Source organism: Thunnus maccoyii, chromosome 12 (assembly GCF_910596095.1).
Source record: "Thunnus maccoyii chromosome 12, fThuMac1.1, whole genome shotgun sequence".
Lineage (NCBI taxonomy): Eukaryota > Metazoa > Chordata > Actinopteri > Scombriformes > Scombridae > Thunnus > Thunnus maccoyii.
The window spans coordinates 176,937-192,576 of record NC_056544.1 but is presented as its reverse complement, the minus strand read 5'-3'; the positions used below and the strand labels follow the sequence as shown (position 1 = coordinate 192,576).

Genomic DNA, 15,640 nt, shown 5'->3' with positions numbered 1-15,640 from the left:
TGGCATTTGATATCCAGGTGTTGGCAGAGATGGGCAGATGTTCTGCTTTTACAGACTGCAGAGGTGGAGGTGGAGGAGGACAGCCAAATACAACTCTCAGTTCTCTCATCAGCAGCGAGCACAGAGCTGTCCAGTGTTTCATTCTGCAGCACTAACACACTTTGCACATTCTGTATCAACATTCTCTTCATTCACATTCTCAGCTTGTAAACAAAATGCCACTGCCATCTCTTGTACCAGCACTTTATAATCACTGCTTGAAACTCCTACCAGAGTATTTCATATAGAGTGGGGAAAGAACTAACATGAAATAGCTTTTTACAGTTATTACTTGACCTCAAAGTGTAAAAGGACAGGTTCACAATTTTTCAAGTCTGTCTTAAAACAATACTTAGGTACCAAAATGAACATTGAAACATCTTTTTCTTGCCATAATCATTCCTCCTGTTCATACTGACCATTAGAAGATCCCTTCATAATGCACTTACAATGGAAGTGATGGGGGACAAAATCCACAGTCCTCCTTCTGTGTAAAAATGTATTTGTAGTTTATCTGAAGCTAATATGAAGCTTCAGTGTCCAAATGAGTCAAATCAAGTAGATATCTTTCAACGTTACAGTCTTTTTAGAGCCAAAGTTCCTTTTTCTGTTACTATACTTCCACCACAGCTCAACAGGGAAACACTGTCCGAGGAAACACAAATAGGGAATTTGATGCTAAAAAGACTGTAAATGTGTCATGCACTTGATATGGACTAACTCAGACTGATGAAGCCTCATATAAGTTTCACATCAACTTTTAAACACATTTTTGCACTAAATGACTGTGTGGACACACTGTGGATTTTGTCCTCCATCACTTACACTGAAAGCACATTTGAAGGGGATCTTTTAATAAACAGTATGAACAGGAGGAATGATTGCGGTGAGGAAACCTCTTTCACTGTTCATATGGACACCTGACTGCTGTTTTAAGACACACTTGAAAAACTGTGAACTGTGAACTCAACTCACAGATATTCCGAGACTGCAAGAGCTGAAATCAGACAGGAGGGGACATCTGATTACTGTGTTTTCATCTTGAAAATAAAATGAATAAAAATAGCTAAAAGCTACATTTTCCTTAAAATTAGTCGATGAGTACTGTGGATGACATCATATTCGAATCCTGTGACAATAACAGCACGAGAAGTGTGTAACATTTGACTGAAAATGCTGCTTATGCAATTAAAACTGGCACCCAAGTTGTACCTAAAAACATTTAACATTAAACTGGAGAAATTAGCAAAAACTAGTCATGTTTGAATTGTGCTTGTCTGACTTTTTACTGACGCTTTACTTGTCTGTGTTCTATAATGGACGCTTCATGAGGGCAATGAGTTTCAAACAGTCAAGAACCTACAGTAAGCTCACTGGTGACCTCTGTTCCTTCAGATTTTCCATCAGTTACAGAAAAGGCTGTGCTGATTGAAGTCACGGTTCCTCTAGATCTAAGAAGAGAGAGTACTAAAGAAAAAGGAGCAGTCAAGTGCTCACCATGAGTCAGAGAAATGAGAAGTTAAAAGGTCAAGTACTGTATCTGAAACTGTAATTGTGACGCAGGGAGAGCACTAGTGAAATGAACCAGCAGAATTCTTCAACGGTTGATAGATATCAGTTTTTTAAGCTAGAATTGGCCTCATATTTTGCAACTGTCCCCACTTCACTGAAGGGTGCTTTCCACATGTCCTTAAAGGGGCTGTATTAACACAGTTCCCTGATGACAGTTCTTGATGACATTTCTACCCTCAACTTTCACTGATGTTTCTACAACAGCAATGACAAGTTTTGTCCACAAATATGATGCACGTGGTGCCATCATCATCATGTTTCTACTCATAGTGATGACATCTATTTAGGCCAATGACACTTCTACCCAAGGTCATTTTTAACCCACAGTGACAGTGTTATTAGCCATACTGATTATGTTATACATATATAAGTATGACATTCTCCCCACGGTATTGTGATGATGATGATGATGATGATGATGATGATGATGATGATGATGATGCTTCTAATTTTGCTTAGAGGCTGCTGGTTTCTTCTCTTGACATGTGACTTTGGGTAATGTAAATGGTAAATGGTTAATGGACTGTACTTGTATAGAACCTTTCTAGTCTTCCGACCATTCAAAGCGCTTTTACACTACAAATCACATTCACCTGTTCACACAAATTCATATGCTGAATAAGTACAGGGGCTACCATGCAAGGTCCCAACCTGCCCATCAGAGGAAATCTAATCATGCACACACATTCACACACTGATGGCACAGCCGACATGCGGGCTGGAGGAACCAGGAATTGAACCGCCGATCCTATGATTAGTGGCTGTGGCTGTGGCTCTACCTCCTGAGCCACAGCCCTGTAATGTAAATATGACTTTGGGCAATGTAAATATAAATGTTCATACCAGGATTACATGTTGAAACCAAACATTAGAGGTCACAATAAATATGATACACAGCAGAGGTATGCAGTGAAATATGCAGCAAATAGGGAAGGATTTTGACTGTACATACAAAGCTAGCAGTGGGGCTCCAGGATGGAGTTTGTCAGTTGGTCCATCCAACAGTTTGGTTCACAACAAGATATCTCGTTACCTACTGTTTGTGTCCATCTTTATGGTCCCCAGAATCCTAATGTTTTGGTGACTTCCTGACCTTTCTTTTAGTACCACCAGTTGAACACATTAATACATGACAAGAATTTACATGAACTCTGCTGTGGATATTGTCATCAGTCACTTTCAGACACTTATGCTGGGAACAGACTACATGATATGTTTACCTTTCAAGTCATAAATGTTTATGAATTTCATGGCATACATAGGTGGCCAGGAGGGATGTTCCCGGGACTGACTTCACTGTTCCACCTGACAGCACCAACAACATTTCTCTTTCTCCTCTCCAGAAAACATCGTAGACACTGAGAGAAGGCAAAAAGAATTCTGACATACTGGTCTTTTTGTCAGGGTGTTGTGAGGCCTCCAAGTTGCTGTGTTGTCTTCCACTATGACATAGTACACAAGATAAAACCAGCAACTGTCATGCCAGATGATCTTATTTTTTTATTTTTTTTATGTCTGTCAGTCACATCGAGGTTCAGCCCCTGGGAACAGTCAGGTGGATGGCGTGGCAGGAGAGCTGCAGGTTTGGGTGGCCGATGGAGTCCAAGTGGACACCACTGTCTGGACCTGGGAGGGGAGCTGGTAGAACTATACGGTACAGTACCCTAAGTACAACTGAAAACAGGAAGCTGGACTCCATAGCACAACTCAGAAACACAGAAGATAAAAGCAATTTTTTTACTCAGGTCAAGAACAAAGTTTCACAGTCTGTGAAAGGCAAACAAAGCAGTCAGGGAAAAGACAGGCAGGAATAGGCAAGGGTCAAAACTGGGCAGGCAAAAAACTGAACTGAGTGCTGGAACACTAAGACTGGGTAGTGCATTGGATGATCAGGTAAATGACAGAGGGAAAGGGGCCAGTATATATGCTGGGGAGGTGAATGGGGAACAGATATGCAGGTGGTTGGGAAAGTCAGGTGAAGGAAATAGTTGGAAGGCAGGGAACTGCAGGCCAAGTAGAGTGGCAGGATCTGGAACGACATGAGAGGTTAGTAACAGAGAAAATGGCAAGAATGAACCGAATCTGAATTGACCATGGTGACAGCTGTAGGGCGGCCAGCAAGCTCCATAAATGCTTCAGTTCAGTAAGACAAAACAGAGAAAATGACTGAGAAAATGATAATGTATAGCAGGTGGTTATATAGCTAGATTTGGCAGAAAATGCTCTGCTCTTTGAGAGAGCTCTGAGCTCTGAGAATCTACGCAATGACAAGAATTGGAGAACTAATGCCCCATCAACGAATACATACATGAATAAACAACATAGATCTTAGTTAAATCAACAATACCAGCTTAGAACATAAAGAGGACGTTGGAGTAGTGGAGGGAGCTGCAGCAGTAAATGACATAGGCATGAACCAGGAGAAGCATGGCAGCAATGTACACCTGATAGGACGTTAGTAGTCAGCTGGTAGCCAAACAGGTGAAGCGCCATTGATGGTAAAACATAAATGAAGCAGATGATAACAATCAGCTAATGCAAGTGTGACTCCAGTGCTCTGGCAAAACTGAACAGTTTTGGTTAATTTAAATATGGTCAAATCAACAAACCTGGCTTTTTTTAAGACTGAGGATTGATTTTTTAAATTGTTTTTTATTGGTTCTGAAGTTGATAGTTTTATGTGAAAAACTGCCAACTATTCTTCCATTGTTCTGGCAATCATTCTTGTAGTTTGACAGTTTTGGGGGGAAGATTTGTTTAAATTTGAAAAAAATTGTAAGATCTTCAAAATTTTGTGGCGAGCTAATTCTTGCAGTTTCCTGTAAGGACTGATTAAGGAGATGTAAAAGCCTAAAATTGATGCATGTTACTGACTGATTGTAGCTTGCTCATCTCATTTGTTCCAACTAGACTTCCTCCCCTTTGATCAAATTATGTGGCTCCAGTAATTGGCAAAAATGATACCATCAGTACACCCAAAGCTAAGCTTTACATCTGTTCACAAACCAACTGTAGTGACATCACCAAAGCTTCTGTCATGATTTCAACAGTCATCAGCATCACCAATCATAATACATGTGACTGTACATAACATTGTCTATCCCTATGTTCTTATTAATATGTACATACTGCACTTCATACTGAACCCTGATCACATTCCCATCACACTGCATGCTACATGTATGTACCCATTATATTTACATACATACAGATTAGGTATCTAGACACATAGTGCATTTCATTCAAAGCACTGCATTATTAATACAAAGTTTAGTAAGAGCTTTCTCTGTCACACATACACATGGACAGACAGTGTCATTCCTTCTGTTCCTGTCTGTACAACCCTCACTCTCCCCACTTATCTCCCCCACACAGATAGCTGTTATCATTAGTGCAAGTATAACAAAGACATACTTTTTAATTAAGAAAAGGCGTTCAGCTAACATCACCAAGTCACCTCACTATTTGTTCCCAGCACTTATTTGTCAGGAACAAGAGCCTCAATAAAGATTAACCAGCAATGCCAGTCATGAGGTCTGTGTGTGTGTGTGTGTGTGTGTGTGTGAGAGAGAGAGAGAGAGAGAGAGAGAGGGAGAGAGAGAGATTTTTAAAACATTTAAAAAATCCCTTTATTAAATCACTAAAGGATGCAACAATTCAGCATAAGTGCATATTACATTTTTAACTGTATAAACGTAGACTGTGTGTGTGTGTAACAGCCATTGGATGTGTAGAAGAACACAGAACGTTAATTAAAAACCTTCACCCTTCACGTTGATATAATAAGCTGCTTTTTTCCCCAGAGTCTCAAAATCAGCTGACTCTGGGGTCTCTAGACACAGCAGGATGTCCTCCTCATCTGTCCACTGTCCCACAGCAGGAGAGACAGCAGGGGAAGGAAAGACATACTCATATTCATCATCTCATTGGTCTGATAGATTGGTCTGATTGGTCTTCAGCAAACGCTCTGAGGCCTTCTGGCAGGGAAGCACAGACTCCTCCACCAACCTGAGCAGCAGTCTGTTGGATCTGATGTTCAGCAGTTCAGCTAGATGGGTGATGGAGGTCTTCATGAGATGACCCAGTTTAACACAACCAGCCTCTCTCAGTCTGGATCTCAGGCTGACAAAAGACAGAACCTGAGAGGTGATGAAGCTATTTCCAAACAGGGGCTCCTCAAAGAGCCACATTCCTGGTGTCATCACAGCCTCCCGATGAAACGTTAAAACTTGCCATGCCTGTAAGACAGACTGGTAAAAAGGTGTCAGACCAGTTAGATCCATGGACTGGGGCTGAAACAGGAACAAGTGTTTGTCATATTCCAAGCATCCAGCACTCCTCAGTAGCATACAGGCAGTGTATGTCCATGGCAGGCCAAAACTGTAAAGTAGTCTCTGAGCTGCCTGCAGTCTGAAGGCTGTGATCCGTGATGCAATGTCAACCAAGCCCTGTCCTCTTTCCTGCACTGGCAGGTACAGACCAGAAGAAATTCACAAGTGTTCTCTGGATTTCTTCAACCAGGCCCCTTGGTGGAGGCAAGACTATCAGTCTGTGCCAAAGGGTTGAGGCAACCAGGTGATTGATGATTAGGACCCTTCCTCTGTAGGAAAGGTGAGGCAGCAGCCATTTCCGAGACAGTCTGGCTCACACTCTCTCCATAGAACCCACATACTCTTCATTTACACATTTTCTTAAATTATTCTATTGGTGTATATCAAAGTGATATTACTGGTCAATACTCAACATCATGTTATGTTGCTGTTATAATTAAATGTAATGATACTGGACCTGAAAGTAGAGCTCAAACACAGAGGTGCCATCCACACTCAACAGCCTGCAGTTCTGATTTTCTGCCCATACTCGATTTTTTTTACTGCCTGTTTACATCTACTTTTACAAGTGACCGATATTCAATACCTGTGTTTACACTTGCTTAACACCTGTAACAACCTGCATGTGCAAAGGAGGGTTTGGTTGCCGAACAAGAAGTAAACAATCCGACAATTGCAATGGATGCAAACGAAACCGAAGGAATAATTCAAGCTATCGCTTTCTGAAGCATCTTTAGAGGTCTGCAAAATATCTGTCACATTTTAAGGTGGAGAAGAAAGAGGAGAGCCATTATTGCAGCATGGGGGTATGCGACAATAATCGCTGCTACATCGGTTCAGAGGGATGTGTGGATGCAGGAAAGATCAAGATTGATGGGATTGTGTCGTTGGAACCTTTGACGAGGAACAGGGGGTCAGCAACTTCAGAGTGCTCACATGTTGTGTTAGAGGTTATTGCCAAGGCTCTCCTACGAGGATATGCAAATTTTGCTGGGCGATCACAGTACAGAAGCACGTTGGAGTCAGACTATGGTGGCTTGTGACAAAAGCTGGTTATTGCACACTGGTAGATTTGTTTGGCATAAGCGACGCATCAGTATGCCTGATAGTCCGCGAGTTTTGCCAGGCTGTGCAATAGAAATGATGCATGATTACATCAAGCTGCCAGAAGATGAGGAACTCCAAACCATCCTTCATGGATTCAAGACCAGCTGGGGTTTCCCCTAATGCACCGGCTCAATCAATGGGAGCCATATACCTGTCATCGCTCCACCTGAAAACCACTCTGACTACTTTAATCGCAAGGGGTGGCATTTTGTTATCTTGCAAGCGGTTGTGGACCACAGATTTTGGTAAGCACAGATATACTTGATATTGATATGCCTAATGAGAAAAACATTGTAATAACTCGCACTGGTGAAATCATTTATCATCAGTTATATTGTAGTTAACTAGTATCTTAACTTCACTTACAAAATAGTACCATGGAATAATCACAATGCCATGTCATCTTAGTGACCAAATGATATCAAATGCTATCAAAGACCTTAATCAGGATGCGGTCACTTGTCATATCTTACTACAGTTAACCTAACTAGTAGCCTCACTGAAACAATGTAACCTAACTAAATACAATGTGGTTCAGCACAGACATTACAACTACATTAGTAAGAGTACACTACTAATAATATGTGAAGTGCTTTGTGACTTTTACCCACCTGAAAGAATAAATGAAAAATATAAAGGATGAGGTGGCTGATAACTGCTAACGTTGTCCACAAGCATCCTCATACCTTTCATACTCAAACAGAAATGTATAGGAAAGTGTGAGCTAGATAATATATATAGAACAAATAAACACACACTAATACTCACTGTATGGTATTAACATAAACAATGAATGCACGTTACTTGTCGCTAATTATTAAAAAAACAAACACAAAAACAGCTCATAGAAAGATTACTCTTACTTTGAAATGTGGAAATGATGTTGTTAGCAGGTGATGACGTGCTATCCGAAAATGACTGAGTGACATGAGTGGATTTTTCGCTCAGACCAGCGGAAAGTTTGTCTCAACTATACTGTATGACTCAACACTCTCAACTCTCTCATCTTTATTTACTCATGAATATTCATTATGAGTAATTATTTGTTAAGCTTTAACTATGAATATCTGTAAACCTTTGTATGCCAACAATGGTAGAAATGTCAATAATTTCCAAATCCATTACTGTTACCCAGAATGACATTTTTCATGTGAGAAATCATTAGATTCACCAGAAAAACAAATGACACTTTAAATGAAATATAAAGTGCTTACATTTGCAGTGGTTGCCCTTTTTTCTATTTTTAAATCACACAGAAATTCCCTCTCTCTTATGCTTCTAAAAAGTCAATAACCATGACCTGATCTGTTGTTTATCCCATATCTAATCTTATCATAATAATGACCTCAGGGGATCCAGCTTATCCACTTCAGTCATGGCTGATGAAGGGGTACTCTGAGACTGGGAATCTGACTGAAGACCAGTGTTACTTCAACCAGAGATTAAGTGGGGCTAGAATGTTGGTGTAGTGTGCATTTGGTCGCTTAAAGGGTTGATGGAGGTGCCTGGCAAAATGTCTCGATGTAGACATATCATTGGTCCCTACAATCATCTGTGCATGCTGCACTCTGCGGAATTCATGTGAAAAACACAACAATCCATCCCCATCCATGAGGATCCCAACACAGCTGGACCTCCTGATGTACCAGTAGAGGCTGCTGACCCGCTGGGTGTTGCAGACACCCAACCATTAAGGATCAGAGAGGCACTGACCCAACATTTTGCTGAACAGCACTGAACATTTTTAGTAGGCTAAAAATGTAATGATGTAAATGCCAATTTCACATTAATACATAGTTTTATATTTGAAGCATTTTTTTGACACAGTGCATATGATTTTTGCTGAAAATCTGAGTACAGCAACGTTGCACACTTCTTTTTGCATTGTGGTGTAAAATCACACTGAAAGTGCCTTAGTTGTACAATAATAAAGTCAAGTCCACATTTTTCATGCTGAATTTGTTTTTATTTCAACTGTATTCAATGACTTGAATTAAATAGATCTTGAACCCATGACAAATACAAAGGCATATATGACATTCAACATCCAGATTGGCTGTTTAGCAGAAGGAAACAAGCTAAAAGCAAAACAAGACACACTTCTTAAGTGTTAAGTGACAGTTTGGAAAACGCTAGGGTGCATGTTTTGTGCTTGCAGTGTCCTGGGTTCAATTCAAGACTGTTATGTAAACATCCAAATAACAAGAAGACTAGGCTAACATAACTCCTCTAGTTAACAGGAGAAAGCTCAAATGCATGTAGGCCACTAACACCTTTCACTGTTCCCCCTTAATATAAAAGAAAACAGGCCATTCTGAACATAAAATTGTCTGAATATTAATTTTTATTTAAATTTAAGAAAGGTGATAGAGAGGTCATATCACCCACCCCTACCTACAAGGTGTACAACATTACAGTGTTAACATATGAGAAAACAGGGCTCATCTTAAATGTATATAAACCACAGGCCATTCAGAACTTTAAATTGCCTGAATATAAAGTAAACAAAAAAGGTGATAGGTCATATTGCCCGCCACTACCTACAAGGTATACAACATTACAGTGTTAACACATAAGAAATCAGGGCTCACCTTAAATGTACATAAACTACAAACCATTCTCATTTCTAAACTGCCTGAGTATTAATCCTGAACAATATTGAATTAGGCAGGTGAAAGAAAAAAAGGAGGGGGGTGGGCAGGAATGATTGGCTGAGAGTGGATGTTGGCCTAGTGAGGGGGTGAAGGTTGGGTATCATGAGGAAAAGGTGTGTATGATCCTCTTGAAAGAATGGAGGGTGTGAATGGTGAGGGACCAACAGAGGCATAATCCTGGTAAAGGGGAGGAAGAGGGTGGGCATCATTTTGGTGAAAAAGAGGCATGATCCGGGTGAAAGGGAGCAGGGCGGGCATAATCTTGACCATGAGCTTGACTTGGTGGTATGGCCCGAGTGAAGGGGTGGCATATCAGGCTGGTGAGACTGTCTTCCTCCAAGGAACTGTGTAAACAGGGTCATCATCCTTAACTTGTGGGTGTGCTGCACTGCTTGCAATTTAAGCTGAAGCTCAATGTCATTTGTCTGGGAGAAGGAATCTTTAAACTTCTGGCCAAACATCTCCACTGTGGATTCCATTTTGTTTTTCTGCCTCTTGCGTACTGTAGAGGCACCTGTAGAAAGACATGATTAATTTCTTTACATAGTGAGCAATTTGTTTATGGATTACTTTATTACTTTTATTTATGGATTACTACACTGTGCACCCCTATCATTCTAGCTGTCTTGTTCTATTAGCAATTTTGCGTGAAAGGATGTACAATACCTTAAACAACATAAAGGACATAATATTTTCTGAAGAACAATGACTACTATGACGTTATGAAATTGTACCAATTCCACTATGCTCCTGTTGGTGTGTGCCAGGTGTTGGTGTTTAGACCCTTGATGTCGCCTCTTTGGTGGTCACACTTGATGAGGCACTTGTTTCACTAGATGAGGTGGTCTTTGGAGTGTCAGGAAGCTCATCTGGTTAAAGGCAAATGTCTTATAACATAAAAAGTGACTGATATGAAAAAAGATATTCAAAATTACTTTCAACAAGTAAGACTAACATTAGTGAACTACACAGACTATAATAACAAAACAATTTAGACTATTGTAGCCATCACCAAATTAGAAATTACATTATGTTACCCAGCTAACTAGCCAGGTTAGGTTAAGTATGTGATGTCATCATGCTTAGTAATGATGATAACTATCTAGCTGGTAACACCCTTGTTTCTAAACAAATAGGCTAACACTAACATTACTGATAATATCACATCATTTTTTCTAATCTGGCGATGGCTAAACTAACGTTATATGCCAGCTACTTTAGCAAATGTCAGCAATAACTTTAATTCATCCTTACCAGTAATGTTATCACACTTCATGTCTTCCCCGTCCACTGACTATGCTGCTTCTTGTCGGGAGCTATCTAGTATCTCAGGTTTTCAGCAGCTATGTTTGTCACCTAAAATGACTTCCATGTGGTCGTAGAAGGGGCATCTAATACAACCATTTCCACTCTTGCTGTTGAGGTCTTTGACCTCCTTGTATTTTGCTTTTAAACTCTTGATTTTGTACTGACACTGTAGCCATGAGCGTTTAAAACCTTGCTCTCCCATTGCGGCTGAAATTTCTTCATAAACTGATCCGTTTCGGTGTAAATCTTATATTTTGGCCTGCACCGACTCTACACTCCAAAGGCTTAAAAGACAGGTAACCTCGGCAGGTGTCCTCTGGCTTGAGGCTTCCTCCTCCATTTCACTTTCACTGTATTTGTTTTTGTTTTTTTTCAGCGGACAGTAGTTGTGCCAGCTGTGCATGTGAAAATAACGTTATACGTCATTAAAATGCAGAGAAGTATAAGATGATCGCATTTTCAATGATGTGTGAATGTGTCTGTTTAGATGACAGTCGCATTGGCATATATCCGATTATGTGGCTCAGGAGGTAGAGTGGGTCATCCACTGATCGGAAGATCGCCGGTTTGATTCCCAGTTCCTCCAGTCCGCATGTCGGAGTGTCCTTGGGCAAGATACTGAACCCCAAATTGCTCCTGATGGCTGTACCATCAGTGTATGAATGTGTGTGAATGGTTAGTTCTCTCTGATGGGCAGGTTGTATGGTAGCCCCTGTACCCATTCAGTGTATGAATGTGTGTGAATGTGACTTGTGGTGTAAAAGCACTTTGAGTGGTTGGAAGACTAGAAAGGCGCTACACAAGTACAGTCCATTTACCATTGTACTATCAGATTCATTCCCACATATGCTTGAGGCATGACACAGATCTGAGAATATCCGATTCCATGTGCTTTTTTTTCCTGTTTACATGTTCATAATACATCTGCGATCTGTGCCACATGTGAGCAAAAAATCGGAATTGGGTCACTTGTACCAGGCAGTGTTAATGCAGCCTAGGAGTCAGGGAGAGAACCTGTCTAACCATGACAGTTGCACATCTCTGGACATTTCTTTTTCACCACTGCCAAAAAGCTCTAACACTATAGTTTTGTTTTTTTTTTAAAGTTACTTACTGGCTAACTGAAGCCTATGTTCCAGATATGTTTTTAATAGTATTTTAGATCTAGTTTTAGATCTCCAGTCATATGGCTGCTAAATAATATTTCCTAAATAATTTCCTTTTTGCTAACACGTTAATTAGCTCCAGTCTGCTTTCATATATACATATATGTTAGCTGATTAAATCTGTTAATTTGCCACATGGTAAGGATTATTAAATTACATATTATATAATTAATTATAAATTATATAAAACATTGTGAAATATCCTGTGATACTTACCACTGGGTGCAGGTGTTTTGAGATACTGATGGTGAGTGCCAATAGTCAGTCTGTTGTAGGAAAGTTCTATTCCCAATTTAGCTCCACCCAAAGTCAACCTGATTTGGTCTTATCAGCCAGAATAAGTGGAAACGTGTGGGTGTGCAGGGCCCAGAATTATTTTCTCAATTATCAACTCAAGAATCAATAATAATCTTTTTCACATGAACTTACGGTAGTTTCTGCCATTTAAGTTTCTATGTCTAAGTTCTATGAACAAAACTTTGAACACCACAGAAAAAACACACACATTGCATGTTCATAGTCCCAAAATGAAGATGCATAACCAAGGATTAAGGAGTAACTCTATAATATTAGAGTAATCCACACCTGATGTTAGAGTAATCAAATTTATGAAGTACATGTTGACTGTAGTCCAAAGTAAAAGGCAAATCTTTAAGAACATCTCCATCAAAGTTGATACTAATAACAGTGTGCCAGACCACATTAGATGATGCTAAACACATTGGCTAACCTCCAGATTGTAAGATTTCAGCAACACCTGCAGTTGCAGAAAACCCATGCACATGCTCTGCTTTTGAGATTTAAATGATCTTGATAATTCACAATGCAAATAATAAAAATATTCTCATGATCAAGTTATTTGTCCCATAGGTTTCGAACCCCGGTAAGTGCCACTTGTGGCTGTTTTTTCTTTAAATTATGGGTGTTATCTGCCTCAGCACAACAGACAGAGAAAATCATTTAACATAACAATGCTGTATTGTCTTGTGCTGTATCAGCTGTCTGGAGGAACAGCAGTGAAGTTATAGTTTGAGCCACAGACTGCTCTGTGTTACCAGATAAAGAAGACAAACAAGAGGTGATACTGACAGCTAGCTCATGAATACTTAATTCTGTCTGTAAATATACGCACAGGGTGAGAGTGTGATCCACTGCAGGGACATTAAAGCAGTAGTTAAACATTTTAGGAAATACGCTGATTTTTGATGTTTCTTTTGAGTAAAATGAGAAGACTGATATCAGACTCATGTTTGTGTCATTGGCTGTAATTTGTTGTTGTTCTGTCAGTCCAATGTACCAGCAATATATATATATATATATATATATATATATATATATATAAATATATATATATATATATATAGATAGATAGATAGATAGATAGATAGATCAAATATACATACTACTTTATTATTAAGGCTGTAGTGGGTGATGGTGGTGTACTGGAGTGCATTATATAGAATGGTGTATCTGGTATTTTGTCCACTCCATTAACAAGTGAATCTATTTATTTTTTTATGTACACAAGTATAAATGTACAGAAGCATAATGCACTCACTTGAGAAAAAAATTCTGCTCTTAACTAACAAGATTATCTCAGAATTCATAAAAAAGTTTTCATGAAAAAAAAAATGCTCTCTTTTTCTGAATTAATGAGATACCTCAAAATCCTGACTGGTAACAGCGCCATCTGAACTTCATTGCACCTAAAGTAGTATAATTACGGTAAGGACGGCCTCTGAGTGAGGTGAAGGTCCTGAAAGATACATATACGTGTTTTCTTTCATGTTCTTTCTGTGTTCTTTTATGAACATAGTGCATTGTACTTTTTTCATGTTTGATCTGTTCTAAGTTTTGTTTTGGGTTATCAGAGGAATCCTAAAGATTGCTGGTCCAGATGTTTTCCCCATCAGTTTTTGTTTTTTTCTTTTTGCTTTGTACAGTTTGTTGTTGTGCTGTTGTATGTTTTGATTGTGGAGGACTATGGATGCAAATTAACTAACTTAACAAATTAACTCCAGTGCAGTGCATCTTTAATGTTTAAAACTGCACACAAACCAAAACAAAACTAGATTAAGCTAAAGAATTTTTTTTCATGAAAACTCTTCTCAGAAGATAATTATCTCATTGATTCAGAAAAACAAGTGAATGCATTACATGCATGTAAATGTGTGTAATATCAAAACTACCTCTATTTTTAATAATAATACCTAATGTATTACCATTATTAATATTATCCTCAGTTATGTTATTTGAAAACCACCCTTTTTTAAATTTTCTTTTATTACCTTGTTTTTCTGATAATATTACAACCTTTTACATCATGAATTGTTGAAGTTAGGAAATCTAATGCTACATGAGTGAAATGCATTAGACTGGAAGCAGAAGAAAACTGTTCGCCTGGGTGTGTACAAAATGGGAAAAATTTGTATTCCAGCACCCACACATTATCTTGTTTGTTTAACCTTTACATTAACAGAAATGTCCTCCAGGGATGGATGATGTCTCTTTTCAACACCTCAAACGGAGACCTGGCATTAGGCTGTGTCCCAATACACAATATTATGTACTTGTATACTTATCTCTATAGTATACAGTTTTTGCAGTTAGTATACAAGAAATCAACAGTCTTAAATATTTTTACCTTGCAGGAAATGATGCGATACTTGTGCTGTGAGACATGAATCATACCATGACCTTGCCACTGCCAATTAAACTTCAGAAAGTGATAAATGTAATAGTTAGTTTTGTTTTCTGTGATGCTCTTGGAACTGGTTCCCCACAGTACACTATTAGTTTTAATTTTTAGAGTTGTGAGCATCTTTTCCAGTTTGAACACAGTATGGACTCAATACCTGCATAAAATTAGTGTTTAACATGGATTTGGTAAATGTCTTCAGTTTACAGGGAAGAGACACTGTGCTAGGAAGGCGGAGGCCTGGGAGTGAGTGATGAATGTGTGGCAGATCAGTTTTTCTCTTCTTCCGGCCCGCTAAATTGTCACTGGGCTGGATTCAATGAATCAACTGCATGCTGATCACTGCTATTTCTGGAGCCTGATTTCCGTGTGGCTTGTGTGTTCACAATTTCGGGTACTGGGGCCTGTACTACAAAGCAAGTTCAACATACCCAGGATATCTATTCGTTATCTGGTTTCAGTGAGCCAACACTGTCCATCCAGATAACCAGTACTACAAAGTTGGTGTGCCCGAATCCAAATACGTTATTCGGCGAGGCACAAATAGTGGGTTTTTTATGAACATTTATTTTGTACAAATATTTTAAAAATTATTTGTTTTCGGGAAGGAAAAAAAACATGTTAAATACCAGTGCGTAGGTCGGTTACATCACTATCTCAGTCTCTCTCCTCTGCTCCGTTGTTACATCTATCCGCAACGAAGGGAGTCACATCCACCTGCTACATGATGCACATTTTCTAATATGGACATCACTGCCAGAGTTG

At 39.2% G+C, this 15,640-nt stretch overlaps 1 long non-coding RNA gene across 2 annotated transcripts; it reads right to left on the bottom strand.

Moving 5' to 3' along the window:
* Positions 1 to 9,064: 9,064 nt before the first annotated feature.
* On the bottom strand, positions 9,065 to 11,446 carry LOC121909050. Of its 2 annotated transcripts, none has more exons than XR_006099360.1 (3): positions 10,958 to 11,446; positions 10,438 to 10,590; positions 9,065 to 10,217 (listed from the first exon to the last, which is right to left on the bottom strand). It is a non-coding gene; the product is annotated as an uncharacterized LOC121909050 (long non-coding RNA). The 2 variants fall into 2 exon arrangements; XR_006099361.1 differs by having other exon boundaries at positions 10,438 to 10,572.
* Between the last annotated feature and the right edge of the window lie 4,194 nt (positions 11,447 to 15,640).